Source organism: Lygodium microphyllum, chromosome 27 (assembly GCF_053477565.2).
Source record: "Lygodium microphyllum isolate KBCC chromosome 27, Lygodium_microphyllum_v1.1.10, whole genome shotgun sequence".
In the NCBI taxonomy this organism is placed as follows: Eukaryota; Viridiplantae; Streptophyta; class Polypodiopsida; order Schizaeales; family Lygodiaceae; genus Lygodium; species Lygodium microphyllum.
This window is the reverse complement of record NC_141161.1, coordinates 42227851-42247485: the sequence shown is the minus strand read 5'-3', so window position 1 is coordinate 42247485 and position 19635 is coordinate 42227851.

The following is a 19635-nucleotide window of genomic DNA, read 5'->3' as shown; positions in this document are numbered from 1 at the left end:
CTCCACATTCTTTGTTGACAATGAAATGTTTAGTGCATGGAAAATAAAAGATCATTTTGCATGATGATGGTAGTACACATGATTTTATTTCTGCAAAGTTAGTGAAAGAATTGAAATTACAAACTGTTCCTACGCATTATCGCATTAAAGCAGCATTCTTAGGAACAAGGTATAATGGAACACAAGAGGTGCATGACTTAGAAATTCAAATTGGTGAATACACTGAAAGAAGGAATTTTCTAGTTGTACCATTACAGTCCAGTGATATTATTTTAGGTATGCCTTGGCGACATCAGCATAATCCTGATATAGATTATTCCACGCATTCAATTAATTTTCATTTTCAAGGAAAACATATTGCATTGTATGGTATGCATGCATCTCATGCTTTTCCACTGCTTACTCATACTCAAGCTAAACGTGTATTACGCAAAAGTAGTAAATCTTATCTAATTTGGGTAAATGAATTGCAAGTTAAAGAAAAACATATGCACCTTAGGCATAAAGAATTTCTTGTACAATTTAAAGACTGTTTTGCAAAAGATCTACCCCCTGGTTTACCTCCTTCGTGTCCTGAAGACCACAAAATAGATTTAATTTCTGGTACACAACCACACCTTGTAAAGCACCATATAGGCATAACCAGATAGAGCAAAAAGAAATTCAAAATCAAGTTGAGGAACTACTAAATAGAGGATTGATTAGACCTAGTAGTTCTCCATTTGGTGCACCTGTTTTGTTGGTAAAGAAGAATAATAATACTTATCATATGTGCATTGACTATTGTGCTCTAAATAAAATTACTGTTAAGAATAGATATCCAATTCCTAGAGTCAATGATCTTATGGATAAACTACAAGGTTCTGCCATATTTAGTAAAATAGATCTTAAATCTGGTTATCATCAGGTGATATTAGATAAGTCTGACATATTCAAGAATAAATTTATAACACAATTTGGTCATTATGAATTTTTAGTGATGCCTTTTGGATTGACTAATGCACATGCTACATTTAGTAGAGTGATGAATCGTATATTTTTGAAATATCAGCATTGTGTTATTGTATTCTTTGATGATATCTTGGTCTTTAGTAAAAAAGAGAAAGAACATTATGAACATCTATCCTTGGTTTTCAAGTTGTTGACAGAAAATCAATTGTATGCTAATCCGAAAAAGAGTGAGTTCTTTCAAACAAAAATTGAATATTTAGGTCATATTGTGTCATCAGATGGTATTAAGGTTGACCCTAAGAAGATAGAAGCAATATTAAACTGGCCTATACCTAAAAATATGCATGAGTTACGTTCTTTTCTAGGTCTTGCTAGTTTTCACAAGAAATTTTTCATTACTTGCTTTGCCTTTGATTAAACTTTTAAAGAAAGGTATTGTTTATCATTAGTCTGATAATCAACAGAAATCCTTTGATTTATTGAAACATGCATTAACCCATGCTCCTGTATTACAACTACCTGATTCTAATAGACCATTCATGCTAGTAGATCTGGAATAGGAGCCGTACTTATGCAAGATAATCATCCCATAGCCTACTCTAGTTGTAAACTGAAACCCTTCGAACTTAAATATTCCACATATGATAAAGAATTATTAGTTATGGTACAAGCTTTAAGACAATGGAAACATTACTTAATGGGTATGATGCCAGGAGGCATATTTCACGGTGGATTCCGTAAACTTTGTTGACCGGGGCTCATATACAAAGTGGATTCTTTGTGCGAGAAGTTGATGGGGACCCCTACCCTTTTCGGGCGTTTCATTAATTTAGTGTGTACATGGATGATTCCATAGCGGGTGATTCCGCAAAATACATATTAAATTAATAAACGTTTATGAGTTTAGAGTGTGCACTCGTAATAAATTAAGGTTAGGATTGATTTCTAACCAGTTGATTTATTTATGTAGCTGAAGACTGCTAGGTATTCACTTTTGTCGGTTTAATTGTATTATTTTACTAACGATTGTGAATGCTTCAATTGATATGTAGAGATAGCAGCAGTGGCGGAGGAAAGCATTGGAGGATAGCGCGTATTCGAGTTATCACTTATATTTTGATGGGTGCATACCTTAGGCATGGCGCCTATATTTTGTCATGCCTATTTATTGAGGCATTGGATATTTATTTATTATTTTGTATGCGCATGGCCGCACGATTATGATATTTGTATTGAACATTCGATTGGGTACGCCTGACTCTTTGGGCGTTGTCGTATTGCTGCGCATTCGAGGTGTGAAAACCACCAAAAAGTTGTGTGTGTGATTTGTTACTTTGTACATACTTAGTCGTTGTGTTTGTGTTTTGTTTTGCGTAGGCAATAAAGTGGAGAGGGGTTTGGAGCAAGAGGAACTTATATATAATACTATGGTCGATATGTATGCTAAGTGTGACAATTTAGAGGAAGCATGCCAATTGTTTGATAGATTACCAGTCCACAATGTAGTTGCATGGACTGCCAATATTGGTGCATATGTCTGATGCAGTGATGGTATTTCTGTTCTCAAACAGTATGACAAAATGCTTGATGAGGGCATTAAACCAAGCAAAGTCACCTACTTGTTGACATTCAAGGCCTGCAAGTGTTCAAGGGATGTGAAGCTTGGGCAATTAATACATAGTTGATTTGTTCAGAGTGGGTTTCCTGTGGAGAATATACATTATGGGAATGATACTGCTACCCTGGAGCTTTTCAAAGACATGCATTGGAAGGGCTTGAAGTCTGACAAATTTATCATCTCATCAATCTTAAGAGTTTCTGTCAATGCAAAGGCTTTAGATCAAGGTGGTCAGATTCATGAGTAGTTGAAGAAAAATGGATATGAAGCAGTTGTGTGGTCTGCATTGATTGCAGGATACGCTGAACATGGTCTCAATGAGGAAGTAATGAAATGTTTTCAACGTCTACAACTGGATGGTATTTTTGCAGATGCTGTCACATTTATTATCTGCTTGAAAGCATGTGGCAATAGAGGAGCCATAAAAGCAGGTTGAGAAATCCATGCTGAGATCAGGAAATCAGGATTAGAAACATATTTTTTAATAGGAAACACGCTGATAGACATGCATGGCAGATGTGGCTTGTTTGTAGAAGGACGAGAGATGTTTGATCAGTTGCTTGTTCGAGATGCAATGTCATAGGCTGCATTGGTTGCATCTTATGCTCAGCATGGGCTTGGTGAAGAAATTTTAGATTCTTTTAAACAAATGGTAGTGGAAGGTGTGTCTGTGGGTGCCATTACTTTGCTCTTTGCTTGAGAGCTTGTGCCACCTTAGGAGCTTTAGATACAGGCCGAGAACTCCATGTAGAGATATACAAAAGGAGACTGGATAAAGAGCTTCATGTTGGCAACATACTTATGACTTTGTACAGCAGCAGTGGTTTGTTTACAGAATCACGGTAGGTGTTCAGCAAGCTTCCGGTTCAGACATAGTTTCACGGAATGTACTTATCACAGGATTTACTGGAGGTGGGCGGTAAATTGTGGGAAGAGGCACGAAAAAACAAGCCGCTTTTCTGATGACTATTGTGGGAGGAGCCTAACAAAGGATCGAATGTTTCTGGGGGCCTGCTTTTTTTGAAAATAGAGGATTGGAGGAGAAAAAGCATAAAGCGATCACGCTTCTCACAGAATTAGGGGCGCAGGTGGAAGAACTGGACATATTGTCTACCAAAAGCTCAAGGGGGAAACGTTTTTGGGGGAATCGAATCTGAGGAGAGAAAAAGCTGAGGAGGTTGTGGATAGAAAGGAGACAGAAACTCTGATAGAGGAATCAAAAGATGTAGGTGGTTTGCGTGGCACTATTGGAGAGGAATCTCAGGATGTTCCTGATAAGGAAACTGGTGATCTGGAAGGCACTGGTGAGGAGGTGATGGATACCAAAAACAAAGCCCAAGGGAAACTAGTAACACTTGACACACCATTGTTAGTGTCCAACGCAATAGTGGAGCATTTGCATCTCAGTCTTCATCAGCAAATGTGGAGGATCGCCTAAATAGAGATGCTTCTGAGGATGGTGAAGATGTCGACAGAAACTGCAATTAATTCGTGTGAAGTTTCTGTGTTTGGCCCACAGGTTTGGGCAGTCTGCATAACAACTAGGGAGTGGAATTGAGAAGGAAAGGGAGAGCTTTCCACAAAGATGATATTGAGCCTTTCGAAAGCACTTCACAGAGTAACGGCCTGTTGTACATGGCAAACAACTAAACTTCAGGATTGACAATGACATCTACCACCACCATGGTAGAATCTCATGCGATAGAAGACAGCCGCACTGCTCTGCTACTCCAATGAATGGTCGTCAATTTGAAAACCATCTATTTGCAACCCTCAGGAAGACCTTGCTTCCATCGGATCTATATCGCAATCAGAGTGTAAGATTTATGATTACCTCTCCAAAACTCCAGCAAGTACCCAAATTTGAGAGAGTCTATAGCAGTTTTTTTTTCCGAACAGAGTGAACTATACAAGCTAATAAAAGCAGAGCGTCTGCTGGTTTCCAATCTTAGGCCTTCAACAACTTTAGAAATCCATCCGGTTGTCGAAGACTGTGAGGAGAGGATGTTTTCTAAGATTGTTTCAATTTCTTGAGTTAATAGATAGCTATTTACCTCCTGTTCCAGAGAAACCTCCTCACATGTATTTCACTTCTCAAATGTTCCATCCTAATGTTTACAGTGATGATACACTATGTAAGGATATAATTCAGGATGCTTGATCTCCATGTCATAATGTCTTCACCATTCTCACTTCTATTTAGTCTCTGACGGATTCAAATCTGGCAAGCCCTGCAAATCCAAAAGCTCCCTCATTATACCAGAATGACATTGGCTTTGACAACAGGAAAGTTAGACGGTGTGTTCGCAGGTCATTGGAGTCATAACATGACAACATATTCTTGATTTCTTACCATCACCCACAAGTCCCAATCTTATCAAGGGAAAGTTGCAAAGGCTAGAACAATGATGGAAGATAAAGAGTTAATGGATTTGCTATTTTCTTTCCTGGATTCGGGGAGGTTGATCTGATTTCTTCTTCTTGAACCTTGTTTTGTTATTAATAGAAATAAAACAGAGACTTAGCATCATTTTCTCATATTGCTTATTCTCTTGATTGATCTTTCGTCTTGGAATTTCTCAAGGTCCTCTATGGTTGCGACTTTGCTTTCACAAACCCTTCGACATCTTTGGTGAACCCGATGTGAAAGCGTTGCAAAAATTTCAGGATGGGAGATACTTCAACCTCTATTTCAGTCTCTTCTACAATTCCAGCTGCGTCTACTTCAGCTCCATCAATGACTGCTGTGTCAAGTACTTCAACAGAGGATCTTAAGCAGATTTTACAGAATATGTCCATGTATATGCAGCTCCAAAATCAGCAAACACAATTGTATATGCAGCAGTAGCAACAGTTGCATCAACAGCAGTTGTCTCAGCAAAGGCAACTCTATTCGGAGCAGGAGAATTCAAACAGCGCAACTAAGGCTATTGAAGCAGTTGAGAATGAGAAGAAGCTATTTGATGGCCGTAATGTTTCAGCATATTTGAAGACATATGAGATCAAGATGGGGTTTTTTGGAGTTCTTGCTGGACTTATGAGTAAGTACTTCCTTCGTCTTGTCACACCCGCTTTGAGGGAAAAAGTGACTGATCTTTTTATTCAAAATACACATTGGCAAGATTTTAAGAAGGCCCTGAAAGAAGAATATTTCCTTGAGGACTTTGGTATGGCTACTCGGCGGTCATTCCGAGAGTGGGTCTACATACCAAACAAAGGTCTAGCTGCTTCGGAGTTGATTCGAGAATTCGAAGAGAGGTATAGTCAGCTTGATGCCATTGAACAAAGAGCATTAGATGTTGAAAAAGTTGAGCTTTTCTTGCAAGCTGCTGATCCTGCTCTTCAAGAAGAATTGGGTGAGCTTCTTGAGGATCGCAGGAAGCCTATGGGTCTTAAAACTGATTGGCAGGATGCTCAGGATGCAGTCTCGACTTTGACCAAGAGGAGGATATGGAAGACTCGCCTACAGAATGGTTCCATGACACCTACACCATCATCAGCTCCTATGCCTGCTTCTATCCATGTTATTTCTTCTCCTTCTCAGCCAGTTTCTTGGCCTATGCCAGTGCCTACTGTTTCCACTCCACCTATTCCTCCTGTTCCACGACCGATGCCTACACCTTCTGCTCCAAAACCATCCGCTCCATCGATGCCTACTTCTCTTGATGACATAATCAAAGGCATAATAGATTTGACACTGGAGTTAGTCAAAGCGGAGTTGGTGGGAAAGTTGAAGGAGCAGTTTGCTTCGACTGCGCCTACTACTTCATCTAGTGCTCCTACTGCACCTAGGAGTGCTCCTAGTGCACCTAGGAGAGATCCGAGATGTATTTGGTGCGATAGTACAGACCATCAACATTGCAGGGATTGTGAATCTTTCCAAGATGCAAGGAGGAAGAATTTGGTATATTGGGGGCAAGATGGTAAGATTTGGTTGACTGAGACAGGAGCTCCACTTTTGCTACCAACTTTGGTAAAGGTGGAATGAAGAAGTTAGTGGATGATATGGCTGCGCGTACTTCTTATGTGACAGCTAGAGGTGATGCTTCTACATATGGAGTCCAGATTGAGAAGGGATCAGAGACTCAGTCAGCGCTATGGACTTATGCTATGGAGACTGCAAACAAGGGGAAAATTCAGCAAACTATTTTGACTAGTGCAGGCTCTAGCATCAGATCAGAGACAGGTTGGGACTCGCCTGTTGGACAGGTACTCTATTTATGCTTATTTGGCTAAGTCTCATGGTGCAGATGTACTTGTTGAGGAGAAGCATAAGAGGGATGAAGAAAATCCAAGTGCAGCTAAGAAGACTAGAGGGGGTGAGTTTGTTACTCCACCTACTGCAGGACCGTCTTCAAGACCAGGGCCAGATCGACAGATGGAGGATGCTCAAAAGAGAGAAAAGAGGCAAGAGCCTAGAGAGAGAAAGCAGCTAGGGTTCAGATTGATGTCCGATATTGAGACATCTACAGACATGAAGAAAATCTTTAATGATAAGATACTTGGCAGTGAGGTGACTTTCACTATTTCTGAGATTTTGGGCATCTTAAAAAGAGAGTTTCAGGATCAGTTTCAGGAGGTCCTGAAGAGGAAAAGACATGCATTGTCTACCACTGATACACAGAGAGTTCTGATTGGGGAGTTGGATGAGGATGAGGATGAGGTTATGGTTGATAATGCTTCTGTTTTTCCGTAGGTAGAGAAGAAGGTTCAGCCTATGCATTATGCTGAGATTGATGAGCCTATCATGATACCGCGTAGTAACTTTTCACGGAGCCATTGGGCTAGGGAAACTACAGAGATGATGGTAAAGATTGGAGAGAAACAGGTGCCTTATGTTGCATTGGTGGATCATGGTTCAAAGATTAATCTCATAGTTCGTGGAGTTTATGAGAGTAAGAGATGGCCTATGGATGTAGAGCATGGGTGGCATATGAGAGCCGCCAATAACACTACAAGTGATTTGTATGCTGCCTGTCCTAGTGTCAGGGTTTCTATTGGTGATGTAGAGGAGGATTTTCATTTCTTTGTGCAGGATTCATGCTCTTATCCCATAATTCTTGGTCAGCCATTCATCACAGAGATGCGCATGGAAACAAAGGTCATGGATGATGGATCTGCTTATGCACGGATTCACAATAAAGATGGTATGAGAGCAGTTCAGTTTATGACTGTATGTGTGAACCATGTTAGAAATAGGGATACTCTCAGAGATGCACCTTTGCCCACTGTGAGGGATTCGGGTTTTCATTAGGTACCGCCGTTTCGCGAGACGATGGTGGTACAGAGGAGAGGAGATTGGAGTTCTCGCCTCCTGGCAGCGGTGTTTTCTCCTCCGGTTTTGTTGGGATTTCAGCAAACAGTTCGATGAGTTATCAGAAGACTTCTAGGTTGCCTAGAGCTGCCAGGCAGTATATATGCAGGAAGGAGAAAAATTTGAAAAATGCAGGAATTTTGGAGGATGATGAGCACATAGATGGGATGTATAACAGTGTGATTTGTGCAGATACGATGACAGAGATGGGAGATATGCTGAAAACTGATATGCAAAATTGTCACAGTAATGTATTAGTGCAGTCCCTGGACATGTTTCATGAAATTGCAGATTTTGTGTCACAGATTGAGTCAGAGGCTGAGGTAACTCAGCAAAGAGTATTGAGTGCTAAAGAAATTCAGCAAACAGAGTTTCCAGCTGGTTATGATCAGCTTTCAGAGATACAGAGGGCTGAAAATTTTCAGCCAACAGAGTTTACTGCTGAAATATTTCAACATTCAGAGTTTGGGGCTGTTCCTATGCAGTCCATGGAGCAGAGGGCTGAGGATATTCAGCCATTGGAGTGCAGAATTGCTGAATTACAACAAGATTTATGTAATGCAGAAGAGCATAATGAAGCCAGGGTTGACACGAGATACAAAACTGTGGATAAGAAGGTGAAGACGGTTGCTGTACTGCTTCCACCTGACAGTGATCAGCAAATAAAGAGGGTTGCTAAACAGCCAATTTTGAGGATTCCGGAGCATATTGGTCATAAATTTTCAGCAGAGACTCTTGCTGAACTGAAAATTGGAAATTGTGATTTCTTGCTACCCATAGAGAAGCAATGCTTTCAGGAGATGCTTGAGCGTCATGGAAGGGGATTTGCTTTTTTCCCGCATGAGATTGGATGTGTGGATCCTGATATTGTTGCTCATATGGTCATTTTTACTATTCCTCATATTCCATGGAATCTCCGACCTATTCCAGTGCCTAAGGCACACTTGCCAAAGCTGATTGATTTATTGAATGAGAAAATCAGGATGGGAATTCTTGAGCCTTCATCTGCACCATACTCAAACAGGTGGTTTACAGTTCCAAAGAAGAATGGTACTCTCCAATTTATTCAGGACATGCAGCCAGTGAACAGAGTTACTATCAGGAATGTTGGTATAGGTCCAGTTGTGGATGAGTTTGCAGAGGCATTTACTGGACTTGCCATCTATTCTTTAGGTGATTTGTATTCAGGATATGATCAGTTTCAGCTGGCTTTGGAAAGCAGGGACATAACCACCATGAGAACTCCTATTGGGCTTGTCAGGATGTGTACCTTGCCTCAAGGTGCCACTAATTCTGTTGCGCATATGATGAATGCCATGCATAAGGTCCTTCGTGATTACATACCTCAGCTTACCATGCCTTTCTAGGATGATGTGCCCATTAAGGGGTGTGCAGAAGAAGAGAAGAATGAGAGTTTAAATGATCAGGGATGTAGATACTTTGTGGCTGATCATATTTCAGCATGTGAGAAGATTTTGGCCAGGTTAGAAGAAGTGAACTTGACACTTTCAGGGCAAAAATCTGTTTTTGGAGTAAATGAGGTTGTCATTGTTGGACATATGTGTGGATATTATGGCAGAAAACCCTCACCTGATAAGGTGAATGCTATAGGCAAGATTGCGGACATTGTTCTACTACTTCAGAGGTACGGAGATTCATTGGAGCTTGTGTGTTTTATATGATTTGGATACCTCATTTTGCACACATAGCAGATTGTTTGTATCAGCTGCTTCGAAAGGGGCAGAAATTCTATTGGGATGAGAGCCACACTAGAGCCATGCGAAAGTTGAAGAAGTTATTGCAGAATGCTCCTACTCTCAGGAAAGCGGATTATAATTGTGAAAAGCCTATTGTATTGACAGTTGACACTAGTCCAATTGGCATAGGTTGGGCTGTGGGTCAAGATGATGTAGATGGAAATAGGTATGCTATTCGGTTTGGGGCGAAAGTCCTAAACGAGAGACAGAGGAGATATCCGCAAATAAAAAGGGAGCTACTGGGGATTGTCATGGCTCTCAAATGTGACAAGGAGTACTTTATTGGAGCTTCAGTTGTGGTAGAGACAGATTGCTTGCCATTGATTGGTATGATCACGAGTTGCTCTACTCCGGATATAGCTATGTTGAGATGGATTGCATACATCAAGTCATTAAATCCGGAATTTAAACACATAGCAAGGAAGGATAATCGAGTGGCAGATATGTTGTCTAGAGCCAGATATGATGATGAGGAGACCCTACTTGCAGAAGAGGATGATGCAGAAATTTCAGCCACTATGGTTGATCATGTTTGTCATGTCTATGATATTGTGGCTTTCACAGAAGAACTCTATGTTGGAGATTGGTTGCAGATTGGCAGGTATCTTAGTACACTAAACAAAAGAGATGAATGGACAGATGAAGAGTTTAAGAAGATCAGAAGGAAAGCTTATGGTTATTTTCTCAAGGACGGATTTCTTTGGAAGCATCCGAAGAAAAGAGGCGGAATACCTTTGTGGGTTGTCTGTGATAGAGAGACACAGTTACAAGTGATGAGGGAGTTTCATGAGAGTCCTTGGGCTGGTCATAGAGGAGTGTGGGCTACTTATGAGAAAATCAAGGAGAAATATTGGTGGAAAGGCATGTATAGAGATGTTTCTCACTTTGTTGAGACTTGCAGAGACTGCCAGATGTATTCAGTAGTGCGTCATCGAGATGAGCTTCATCCAACCTATCCGCTATGCATTCATTATAAGTGGGTAGTTGATTTGGTTACCATGCGTATGGGTCTATGGCAGATGAGGTACATTGTTTTGGCTAGAGATGATCTTACCAATCATGTTGCTGGAAAAAGAATCAAGATTTTCAAGAAAAGAGATGATGAGGATTATGCATTAGAAGAATTTGCAAGAGAACAACGAGAAGAAACTCCAATGGAAGAGACAGATGATATGACAGATAATCTTGTTGATCTATCGGAAATGCATAATGAAGAGATTGATCTGTTTGTGGATCTTGATGATAACGATCATGGGTAGTTGGCCCATCCGGAGGATGCACAGGATTAGAGGGGGTGGATGTCGTATTGCTGCGCATTCGAGGTGTGAAAACCACCCAAAAGTTGTGTGTGTGATTTGTTACTTTGTACATACTTAGTCGTTGTGTTTGTGTTTTGTTTTGCGTGGGCAGTAAAGTGGAGAGGGGTTTGGAGCAAGAGGAACTTATCTATAATACTCTGGTCGATATGTATGCTAAGTGTGACAATTTAGAGGAAGCATGCCAATTGTTTGATAGATTACCAGTCCACAATGTAGTTGCATGGACTGTCAAGGTTGGTGCATATGTCTGATGCAATAGAGGAGCTATCAAAGCAGGTTGAGAAATCCATGCTGAGATCAGGAAATCAGGATTAGAAACAGATTTTTTAATAGGAAACACGCTGATAGACATGCATGGCAGATGTGGCTTGTTTGTAGAAGGACGAGAGGTGTTTGATCAGTTGCCTGTTCGAGATGCAATGTCATAGGCTGCATTGGTTGCATCTTATGCTCAGCATGGGCTTGGTGAAGAAATTTTAGATTTTTTTAAACAAATGGTAGTGGAAGGTGTGTCTGTTGGTGCCATTACTTTGCTCTTTGCTTGAGAGATTGTGCCACCTTAGGAGCTTTAGATACAGGCCGAGAACTCCATGTAGAGATATACAAAAGGAGACTGGATAAAGAGCTTCATGTTGGCAACATACTTATGACTTTGTACAGCAGCAGTGGTTTGTTTACAGAATCACGGTAGGTGTTCAGCAAGCTTCCGGTTCAGACATAGTTTCACGGAATGTACTTATCACAGGATTTACTGGAGGTGGGCGGTAAATTGTGGGAAGAGGCACGAAAAAACAAGCCGCTTTTCTGATGACTATTGTGGGAGGAGCCTAACAAAGGATCGAATGTTTCTGGGGGCCTGCTTTTTTTGAAAATAGAGGATTGGAGGAGAAAAAGCATAAAGCGATCACGCTTCTCACAGAATTAGGGGCGCAGGTGGAAGAACTGGACATATTGTCTACCAAAAGCTCAAGGGGGAAACATTTTTGGGGGAATCGAATCTGAGGAGAGAAAAAGATGATGAGGTTGTGGATAGAAAGGAGACAGAAACTCTGATAGAGGAATCAAAAGATGTAGGTGGTTTGCGTGGCACTATTGGAGAGGAATCTCAGGATGTTCCTGATAAGGAAACTGGTGATCTGGAAGGCACTGGTGAGGAGGTGATGGATACCAAAAACAAAGCCCAAGGGAAACTAGTAACACTTGACACACCATTGTTAGTGTCCAACGCAATAGTGGAGCATTTGCATCTCAGTCTTCATCAGCAAATGTGGAGGATCGCCTAAATAGAGATGCTTTTGAGGATGGTGAAGATGTCGACAGAAACTGCAATTAATTCGTGTGAAGTTTCTGTGTTTGGCCCACAGGTTTGGGCAGTCTGCATAACAACTAGGGAGTGGAATTGAGAAGGAAAGGGAGAGCTTTCCACAAAGATGATATTGAGCCTTTCGAAAGCGCTTCACAGAGTAACGGCCTATTGTACATGGCAAACAACTAAACTTCAGGATTGACAATGACATCTACCACCACCATGGTAGAATCTCATGCAATAGAAGATAGCCACACTGCTCTGCTACTCCAATGAATGGTCGTCAATCTGAAAACCATCTATTTGCAACCCTCAGGAAGACCTTGCTTCCATCGGATCTGTATCGCAATCAGAGTGTAAGGTTTATGATTACCTATCCAAAACTCCAGCAAGTACCCAAAGTCGAGAGAGTCTACAGCAGTTTTTTTTTCGAACAGAGTGAACTATACAAGCTAATAAAAGCAGAGCGTCTGCTGGTTGCCAATCTTAGGCCTTCAACAGCTTTAGAAATCCATCCGGTTGTTGAAGTCCTGTTCCAGAGAAACCTCCTCGCATGTATTTCACTTCTCAAATGTTCCATCCTAATGTTTACAGTGATGATACACTATGTAAGGATATTATTCAGGATGCTTGATCTCCATGTCATAATGTCTTCACCATTCTCACTTCTATTTATTCTCTCCTGACGGATTCAAATCCGGCAAGCCCTGCAAATCCAGAAGCTCCCTCATTATACCAGAACGACATTGCCTTTGACAACAGGAAAGTCAGACGGTGTGTTCGCAGGTCATTGGAGTCATAACATGACAACATATTCTTGATTTCTTACCATCACCCACAAGTCCCAATCTTATCAAGGGAAAGTTGCAAAGGCTAGAACAATGATGGAAGATAAAGAGTTAATGGATTTGTTATTTTCTTTCTTGGATTCGGGGAGTCGATCTGATTTCTTCTTCTTGAACCTTGTTTTGTTATTAACAGAAATAAAACAGAGACTTGGCATCATTTTCTCATATTGCTTATTCTCTTGATTGATCTCCCGTCTTGGAATTTCTCAAGGTCCTCTGTGGTTGCGACTTTGCTTTCACAAACCCTTCGACAGCGCCCGCCCACTAGCTTTATTTCTATTTTGTGTAAAGCAAACTCAAAAGCCAAAAGCGTGCTATTTTGTAATTTGGGCTATTATTTGAGCTTGAAGATGATTAATACATAAAATACATGCTTTGTGGAGCGCTCACACAAGGCATGGGGGAGATTGCACCCAATTGGTCTCTTGTTTATGTCGTGCATGCTTTTTACCTTGAGTTTTGTGCAAAAAGTAGAGTTCTTTTGTTCTTGGGGACCTTCCGGCATTCGCTACGCGAGCATACAACATCCGATCTGCGCACCAATTTTGCGCGTCTAAATTACAGAAAACGCGCGTTTATAAGTGCGTCTAAAATGCAGAGTACACGTGCTAGATAATTCAAATTTAAAAACGAAATTAAATATTTTTTTAAAAAAAAGAGATTTTTTATTTTTCATTTGTGTCTATGAGTGCTTGCAAAAGCGTGTCTACGGGCGTGTCTATATGCCCGTCTAATTTGCCAGATAGAACGCACTAGTAGACGCATTGAATAAATTAAATAAATAATAATTTTAGTTTTTTAATGCGCTTGTATTCACGCGTGTATATGGTAACTATGAACAAGAAAGATAAGTGACTTACAGGGCCGCTGCATCTATACAATCGGTAGATCAATGAAGTGAGACCATGCCTCTCTGCATATCGAGTCTCAAGGCCAATCGAATTGTGATTTATAATGGAGTGATGCAAAGAAAACAAAATGCTAACTATTAGAAACATGATTTTCAGTACAAAGGATATTGCAAAAAAATAAACAAGCAAAAACAAAAGAAAAACTTACAAAGTCCTCCAAATATGTCTTGTGGCTGCCACTCCCAAGATGATAGACCACTCCGGCCTCGAGTTGTGCCCTTCCTGCCTCGCGATGCTGACTCCAACGTCCTGGAGAATCTATAGCCTCCTTCCCTCATCATTCATGATGATGGCTCCTGACCTATCATCGACTAGATATACATATCCCCCTGGGGTATGCGGCATGGGGTGTACCGATCGAGGTAATATCTATCGGCAGGTGTGACAAATCCCGGAGGTGATGCAACTGCATTCGTGCCTCCACTCTATCCACATGAGCCTGAGAGACGCTCCCTGGAACTGCCACGAGAGTGAGGAGTCGCACCTGTACCCCGTGTCGACTGCGGGCTCACTACCTCCGTATCTCTGCAGCATCCCCCTGATCCTAAAGCACTCCCTCCCTCTGGCCCAAGTCTGGAGCGTTGATCTCGTCTACTCGAAGCTAAAGCATCTGATCGCGCTGAAGTAGATCTAGCAGAGCACCCTGACGAGGACCGAGACAGCTCCTAGTATTCAATATCTCTAAATCTCACGATCTGGTCTGGAGACATGCGTGTGAAGATATCTTGTAACTCCTCATTTCTCATCCCTTGACTCATCCTGAAAGTATCACCTGTACAGATAAAAAATGATATTAGAATAATCAATTTAAGTCATACAAAGCACAGTAATATAAATCCTTAAAAAAATATCACACTTAAAATGCATTTCTTATGTACCTTTATAAGTGATTGGTCAACGAATTGAGTAAGTGGATGCTCCAAGTATGAAGTATCCTATGGTCCCATTTCAATCTCCTGACACAACTCTGCATACATTAGAAGTGCAAGGATGCTACTATGTAGTCTTTGCTCCCGGTCGGTATGTTCTTCCAATGATCTAAGACGTTGTGTCGAAAAATTTGTTGGCATAACTCTCTCATGCGAGCCATCACCCTCCTCCCCTTATCATTCATGATGATGGCTCTTGACCTATCATCGACTAGACATACATATCCCCCTGGGGTATACCTAAGATGGGTCCTCTCCCATCTGCATCCACTCTTCTGGGCATCTCCTGGAGGTGATGCAACTCCAACTCAATGACAAGACGAAGACACTGCATTCGTGCCTCCACAGTATCCACGTGAGCCTGAGCGACGCTCCCTGGAACCGCCACGAGAGTGAGGAGTCGCACCTGTACCCCGTGTCGACTGCGGGCTCACTACCTCCGTATCTCTGCAGCATCCCCCTGATCCTAAAGCACTCCCTCCCTCTGGCCCAAGTCTGGAGCGTTGATCTCGTCTACTCGAAGCTAAAGCATCTGATCGCGCTGAAGTAGATCTAGCAGAGCACCCTAACGAGGATCGAGACAGCTCTTGATATTCCATATCTCTAAATCTCGCGATCTAGTCTGGAGACATGCGTGTGAAGATATCCTGTAACTCCTCATTTCTCATCCCTTGACTCATCCTAAAAATATCACCTGCACAGGTAAAAAATGATGTTAGAATAATCAATTTAAATCATACAAAGCACAGTAATATAAATCCTTTAAAAAATATCACACTTAAAATGTATATCTTATGTACCCTTATAAGTGATTGGTCAAGGAATTGAGTAAGTGGATGCTCCAAGTATGAAGTATCCTATGGTCCCATTTCAATCTCCTCACACAACTCTGCATACACTAGAAGGTCGATACACATGTCACCATAAAAGGATGAGTCCTACTCGTTCTCAAAGAATTCTTGGACTCCTATATTTCCATCATTGTTAGCCGATGCTGGCTCCAAGCTTTCAGTAGCCTCCATCCCTTGCAATATAGGCTCCTCTATTTGCATATTGTCTTCATCTATGCTCGGAACATCGCTTTAATCATATACTCTTGCACTTCGGGGAGTTAAAGGTATAACATACCACCATTGAGGTTGTCGGGGATTTGGATAGAAGATTACATGTTCATAAACACGTACAAGATAGTTTAAACCATTATGATATGTACCATGTCGTAATACAATTAACAAACAAATGAGTCTATGCACCTATTCACAATGGACCGGCAACAAAAATGTGTCGCGCAAATCCATCCATTTTTTTTCAGAATCTATTTCAAGAAATCCAGATGGACCTCGTTGAACTATTGCTCCAGCTCATGAGGCTATTAATACTGCAGTCTAAATTCTAAATCGGAGCTATACAAAGGCTCTCAAGGAAAAAACACCTCATGAGGCTTACACTGGTAAGAAACCATCTGTCTCACATTTCAGAATTTGCACATGTTCCAGATGAGAAGAGAAACAAGTTACAACCAAAAAGCAGAAAATGTATCTTCTTGGGTTATAGTGATGAGCAGAAGGCTTACAAATTATATGACCAAGAGGCAAAGAAGATCATCGCGAGCCATGATGTGGTGTTCAAGGAGGAGCCGCATACAATGGAGGAGGAGAAGGCAAGTTCTTCCACTTTATCATCAAACGAAGAAGTAGTCCACTTTGAACCTGTCCCGAGAGCTATCCCTATCCTTAAGGAGGAGGAAGCTTCATCTTCAGATGATGAAGAAAAAGTTCACCAACCTGACATCACCCCACCGGAAAAGCCATTGCCACGCTGGGTGAAGTAGCTCTATGACCACAATAATCCTATGCCTGCATCTGTTGAGGAGAAGGCAGATGGACCAAGGAGGTCTCAGAGAATAGATGAGCAAAGGAGGGCTTCTGCTCACATAGTCAATATGGCCTTGATGGTTGAGATTATGAGAGAAGTAAAGGAGCCAACTGACTTAGAAGAAGCACTTGCAGATCCATCATGGAAGGCTGCTATGCAGGCGGAGGATGACAGTATAATGAAGAATGACACTTGGGAGCTAGTGGATCGACCAGCAAAGTGGAAGGTTATTGGAACCAAGTGGATCTGGAAGGTAAAGTACAAGGCTGATGGTACCTTAGAAAAGTACAAAGCTAGACTAGTTGCCCAAGGATTTTCACAAGTTGAAGGGTTTGATTTTCAAGAGTCATTTGCCCCAACTCCCAGAATGACCACTATTCGCACGGTACTTGCAGTGGCTGCCCACAAGAAGTGGCCAGTGTACCAAATGAATGCTAAGTTAGCGTTCTTAAATGGTGACCTCAAGGAGGAGGTGTACGTGGCTCAGCCGCCAAGGTTTGAGGCCCCCCATTCTGAGAACAAAGTGTGTAAATTGAAGAAGGCATTGTATGGGCTCAAAACAAGCCCCCACAGCATGGTACCAGCGGATAGATAGGTTCTTTTTAAACCTAAACTTCAAAAGATGTGCCTCAGATGCTAACTTGTGTGTTTACATGGATGGTAAAAAGTCTGTAGTGATTGTCCTATATGTGGACGACCTTCTTATTACAGGTGACTATGAAGATATGATCAACCAAACTAGAAAGGCTTTGAGTTCTGAGTTTGAAATGACAGACTTGGGCTTGCTGCACTATTGTTTGGGGATTGAAGTCTGGCAAGAGCCAGGAAAGATCTTCATCTCTCAGAAGAAGTATGCATGGGAGATCTTGAAGGCATTTGGCATGACCGAGTGCAAGGAGATAGTTACACGTATGGAAGTGAATGCAAAGTTATCCGTCGAGGATACATCAGCACTAGCAGACATTGGGAGGTATAAGAGGTTGGTCGGCAGTCTGATCTACTTGTGTAACACCAGACCAGATATCAGTTTTGCTGTTGGTGTTTTGAGCAGGTTCTCAAACAAACCTCATGAGAGTCATTGGAAGGCTGGGATGCAGGTGCTCAGATACTTGAAGAAAACTCTTGACTATGGTATCACATACAGTTTCGGAACTTCTCTTGTGGGGAACTGTGACTCAGATTGGGCAGGAGACATTGATTCCAGGAAGTCAGTTTCTGGTTATTGTTTCTCTTTGGATTGAGGAATTTTCTCTTGGATTAGTAAGAAGCAACCAACAGTGGCATTGTCTTCTACCGAAGTAGAGTACAAGGCAGCTTGTTTTGCTGCATGTGAGGCCGTATGGTTGAGAAGGATTCTATGGCATATGGGAGTGCAGGATGAAGAACCAACTGTGCTGAGATGTGACAATCAGAGTTGCATCGCCATTTCCAAAAATCCAGTGTTTCATGCACGCACCAAACATATAGAGATCCAGTATCACTATGTGCGTGATTTGATGGAGGATGGGATAGTGGAATTGGTCTACTGTCCAACAGAGGAGAATGGAGCAGATATCTTCACCAAAGCACTTACAAAGGATCTGCTTCAAGTTCATCTTCAGAGACTCGGCATTGGGCCGAGGAGATAGTTCACCTATGGGTGGACATTGAGGGGGGGTGTTAGACATGATCAATGCCCCACCCTCATTAGGTGCTACCAATGATCCATGGTGCTCAAAGTTGTAAGGCCCCCATTATGAGGAGAAGCCAAATGTGAGCCCGCACATTGGTTGAGTCCTGACTTGTATGTCAGATGAGGTCTATGTGATCGGATGGCAAAAAGGTGACTGTTGTGGGTCTAATCTTTGGGTTAGATGGAGTGGTTAAGCTGGTAGCAACTCGAGGCACATTGCATTGAGTTGCGTGGTAAGGGAGTTAAAAGGGGCCCCTATTGTGGGGTCCGAGGGTAGCGCCCCCGGCCCGATGGTAAAGGGAATATTCCCTGGAATATTCCCTGGTCGACTAGTGGAGGCTCATATGGTAGGTCGGTCAGCAGGCTGACCTAACGACCTTCGCGGGCTATAAAAGCTAAACCCCTTCGCAGCCATCACTCATCTTTCACCTAGTCAGAGTTGTTGTTCCAGCTAGCCTTAAGTTCTTCACCTATCTTCTCTCTAGATCGCCATCTAAGCTTCACACAGTGGAAGCGCACAGGTGGACAGAGCCATCTTTGTATCGGTTGTTTGGAGTTAAAGAATTTACTGATTCTCCTCTTATCTTTTGTGTACTCTCTATCTCTTTCTCAGATTCTGTTCGCTGCGCCGTGTAATATTTTACATTTTGTACAATCCATGCTCAATAATATAAATATCAGATTTGTGGTCAAGTAAAGCAATATGAGGATTTTCACACTTTGTATTTTCACTACTGATTCAGTGGTAGCCCTTGCCCAATGTTTTCTTATGGAATGACTTCGAGGAATAAATCTTGGAGTCTCTTCTCCACATTGTTGAATCTGCCTTGCTCCACTATGCATATTGTTACAAGACAATGTACTTTAATTCACTTTCTTATCTTTTCGCATGCTATCCACTGATTAGCAGCATCCTCCATTGACAAATGAGTACTTATATCATGCTCATATTCAACTCGAATGCCCGATAAACTAGTTTCTCTTTAAGTTGTAGTAATGCATTAGTGGCATCTCTAAAAAATTAACACTTTCTCTTAACTATGTTAATCATTTTTTCATAAAATTCTTGCTTGGCAATGCCAAGCACCACTCCTAAGGTGAATTCCACTCGATTGTTTAAAATATTTTCTTGAAG